We start from the raw sequence: 4,778 nt of genomic DNA on the forward strand, positions 1-4,778 counted from the left end.
AAGGGAACAAATAATGAAATATCCAACACTGTCCTCCAGCTCCATGCGCAAACATACTGCCAAAAATATGTGTGCAAAATATTTTTTAAAAACACATGTGGAAGACGCTCTTATCCTTTAGCCGTTGAGCTGCTAAATTCAGTTTTGATACAGCAGTCGCTCAACATGTTTTCTGCTCAACTGTAAGCACAGTGAGCACCAGAGCAAACAATCTACCAGACACATGAGTGATGGTGTTTATTATTTTTCTCTCTTAAAAGCAAAGTTGACCAGTGGTCCGGTCTCCCTCCCCCAAAACATCAGATTTATCTGTCTGATGGTTCTCTGGTGCTTTGTCACACAGCACTCCTTAATCCCCGATTTACACGCCACGTAGCTGCAAAGAAATCCAGTATCATGTCGTCTACAAGCTTTGTTTTAAAAGTGGTGAGGGAAGAAAAAGAACATCATGATATATAGTATTGGTTAAGACGGCCTGGATTTTGTTTATTTTCCAAATGTGTTCATTTTCTGCACTGGGTGCACCTTGGCCCCGAGGTTGTCGTCGTGTTTGTTTTATTAAACAAGTATTTCCACTGTGGGCATTTGTCTCCGCTTGATGACATTTGGTTTTTCCTCCTCTGTTATGTGCGATACAGCGAGAGGAGACGAGAACAGAAGAGGACGAGTGGGGATGTAAAGCAGCAGCGAGATAATAACTTCAAACCCGCCTCTGTGCCATCTGGAATCCACATACATGTGACAGCATTGTAAATTGCTTTCTCTATTTCTCTGTCTGCCCATACTGTATGTTTATTAATGTGTGTGTTTGTGTGTGTGTGTGTGTGTGTGCGTGTGTGACAGATTACTGTGTTGCATTTGTTCCTGTGTGGGTGAAATAGGTAATGGTATGTTGTATTCACAGCACTGAATTCTTTATGTTTCTGTCAGCTGGTATCAGTGACAAGCCCTTGTGTTTGTGTGTGTGTGTGTGTGTGTGTGTGTGTGTGTGTGTGTGTGTGTGTGTGTGTGTGTGTGTGTGTGTGTTTGTGTGTTTGTGTGTTTTACCAACCTGTGATTACCTGCTATTCTTAGAGGGACTATTCATTTAATCAGCTCTATTTTTGTGTTTGGATTCCCCCTGACAGCTGCTTTTGTCATTGTATGCTTTGCTTCGATAATCGCTCGCTTCCCTCCTCTAGAAACAGAAAGTGTGAAAATTGCATATACTTATAAAAAGAAAGACCAGGGAGCGGACAGCCTGGGTGTCTGAGTGTGTGTGTGAGATTGTGTTTGTGTGTGTTTTGGTGGGTGGTGAGCAGAGTTGAATGAAGTGCATATTGCTCAGGATGTTAAAGGGAAAAGTGACCTACTTTATGTGGTTTATTTCTGCTATTTTTGTGAATTTACTTGCAAATCACTTTTACCAGTTCTGTTTCTAAAAACAATAATCATTACAGCTGTCCTCAAGTGCTATTTGAGTGATAAGATATTGAGCTATTAGAGTATTGGAGTAATAAAAAACGGTTTTTTATCCTAAAATTGAATGATTTTCTGTAAAAACTAAAAGTAAGTATGAAAATACAGAATTAGTTAATGCTGGGGTGTTATGGCACTGAATGGGAGCCATGATAATTGCACTAGCTATGAATGTTCCTGATTTTCCTCCAAGAATATCTAATAGTATAAATCATTTATTTAGGATGCTGACCAGGCATGAGCTACACTCTGCCCCCCCCCCACTCCTGCCCATAAATATGGACGACGCATCTCCACTTCCTCTCACTGAACAAAAATAAATCCAAAATATCCTGGAGGACATTTTATGGTGCAAATAGCTGACGGTGACAGCTGCCACTCGTGTTTCACGTCAGTTTTATAGCATACCAAACTGAAAATTAACACTTGGACATCCATCAGTGGGATAAGAACTACCTATAATGACAGATATCATCTTTTGGCCCAAGTCTATGGCATTTATTTACTCTCAAAATTCACACACGTAAAAAAACACATCCGTGCGCGGGCAAAGACTAAGGAGCATTTTTATTGTGCAAGCGTACAGAACAGTATCCGTGAGCGGAGAAGCAAGAGTGAGACAGTGGCTGATGCTTCCCTTCTTCGACTGGTCATAGCCTATGTCTGATCTTCTAACCTCCTTCCCCCGAGCCATTCTAAACTTCGTGTGATCATATAAACCACTGCTGTCGACACAGAAACCCTATGTTACATGTTGTTCAGTTTGGGAAGTAGTCAGGGATTTGCTCACATGTGGGCCTCTCCGCTCACGGATACTGTTCTGTGCACTCGCACAGTAGAAATGCTTCCTCTCAATTATGGTTTCGCACACGCAAATTCTGAGACTAAATAAATGCAATGCGTGTCCCATTTGTTAACATGGTGCTGGCAGGGTTTAGGATCTATACTGCAGGCTACCATTAGGGAGTGATCCAGATGTTTTGGCTTCACTTTTGGGAGCCGGCATGTCATCCATCTTTATTTAAGGTCATTGATCCAGCCCCAAACTTGATCACATTTATTCATCCAGTTGTGGAATCACTGGCACAGACGTTGCAAAAACTGATGTTCGGGAAATTACATTTTTTTAATCAGTTAATGCAACAGATATCCTTAATAAAAGTCTGTGACTCATCACACCCTTTGTAATAACTCAGCGTTTACCCTGACACCATTAGATTTCCACTAGGAATCATTAAGAGACTGAACCTTTAACCAAGCTGCTCACAGCAGGGAGATATTGAGCCGCTCTCTCAGAGCTGTCAAGGAAAACTAGGTTTAGGTTGTTCCTGCTTCTCGTATAGAGATTCTGGTCCGTACCCAGACCACACTGGAAGCTGCTGCCAAACACAGCACAAACAGTTTGACGTTAAACAGAAAGAACGGCCCGGACGAGAGATAAAAGACGAGGAACACAATGTTCAGTGCAGCAGATGATGCTCTCTCTGCATCTCTCTCTTTCTTTCTCTCTCTTTCTCTCTCTCTCTCTCTCTCTGTCTGACTCCATTGATGCTGCGGCCCTGTGTTCACCTGCACAGAAAGCACAGGGGCAGTTAGTTGTGACTCTTTGCTCGGAGGCACCTCGAAAGGTCATGAGACGCAATAATAACTGCCGGGGACGTTCTGAATAATGGCGGCGGACATTTATTATACAGGATACAAGCGTAGCCCTGCAGGGTGTGTGGATGTGACGCAGATTTCAGAAATAACCACATTTACACCATCAGGCCGTCAGTGCCCGGCTCCCCCTCATCATGTTGCTTTACTACCTTAGAAATTTGAAATCATGGCCAAGCGGATTCCAGGCAGCCAGCAGAAATGAGACGTTACTAATAGGCCATTTCACTTTCAGCAGCTTTTCCATCTTTTCTTAGAAATCCAATCAGGTGAGGTGAGTGCAAACAGAGCCTCCTTATCGTATCTTTAATTATAAGTCATGTCAAAACAGGGGCTGGAGAGAATGAGGAGAGAAAATAGACAGCCATTCCCTCGCTCGCGTCCCACCAGTGCTACTCAGAGCCAGACTGAAGCAAGGAGGAGAGACGTCGGCATGAAGGCGACGACGGGAACTCACAGGGAGAGAGGCAAGGGAGGGGAGCAGGAAGATTAAGAGAGACGGCGAGAGACAGAGGAGAGACCGCCAGGGTCTGTGTCAACTTCTGTAGAGTGAGAGTCAGAAGGAGGCTGCGGGAGAGAGGCAGCCCGAGCCAGAGAAATGAAATGAGAGGATTAGAGGAGGGAGAGAGAGAGAGAGAGATGGGACCGCTCGACAGTGCTCTCTCACACACTGGCAAAGTTTCATCAGCTTGAGAGGACTGGCCGTGCTCTGAGTCACAGCAGATGGGCAGCGCTGTCAAGTGTTAACAGAGGTACGGAGCGGCGAGTGTCGACGCCGAAACTCCACCGCTTCGTTAGTCAGCTGGTGATCAAGATGCCGGTTATTGTTTTGGTACGTTGGTGTCGAATTACGCACCCAGAAATCGAATGTAAAGTAAAAAAAGTGTAAACAAATGAAGAAAATGTTGTCATTCTGTATCCATTATGACAGAATAACAATGTTTACGCCTGGCATCCACACTACTCCAGAGTTATCAAGCTCTTAAGGGCCGCCCCCTGATCCGCATCTACACTAAAATCTCCAGGAATGTTTCCCCACTTTCTTTAACATTGCGTGATAGTTCAGTTTGCAACATTTTCATCGATTTCTTGGAAAATCAGGCATATTTTAAGACGACTGATATTTATGAGCGTGTGCAATTTGGTGCAGATCTAAATAAGGATGCGGATTGATTAGTGAATTTAACTGGTTGCATAAGGGGACTGTTGGGCCTTGGGCAAGGTGCGTTCTCTACTGAGGACCATTTTTATGTGAATTGTTTTCTGAGACACAAGTGACCAAAAGCAGAGAAGACAATCTGCCGGTGTTAGTAGACTAAGAGCCTGCCTGGACGGAGTGCTTTAAAGTGAAAATGTATAATGGTGGAAAAAAACACTTACCACTGAACTCACTTTAAAACATATATGTAGCCGTAAAAAGCCCTGAATTACTCTCCCTCCAGCGGTGCCATTACGTGTAATTCATACCGGGGCTGTGATTTCATATCATTTTTGCCCTCCCCCATGTGCACAGCTGTGTATGTTTGTAGATGGAGGACGGTGCACGGATGCCACTGATTCTATTTTGTCTCCCTGCTATCTCTGGGTTTACCTGCACGCCTCCTGCCGTACAGACCCAGGTGATCAGCTGCGTGTTGTGTCACAGACATAAGAAGGGCAGTGAG

Source organism: Hippoglossus stenolepis, chromosome 16 (genome assembly GCF_022539355.2).
Source record: "Hippoglossus stenolepis isolate QCI-W04-F060 chromosome 16, HSTE1.2, whole genome shotgun sequence".
Classification (NCBI taxonomy): Eukaryota; Metazoa; Chordata; class Actinopteri; order Pleuronectiformes; family Pleuronectidae; genus Hippoglossus; species Hippoglossus stenolepis.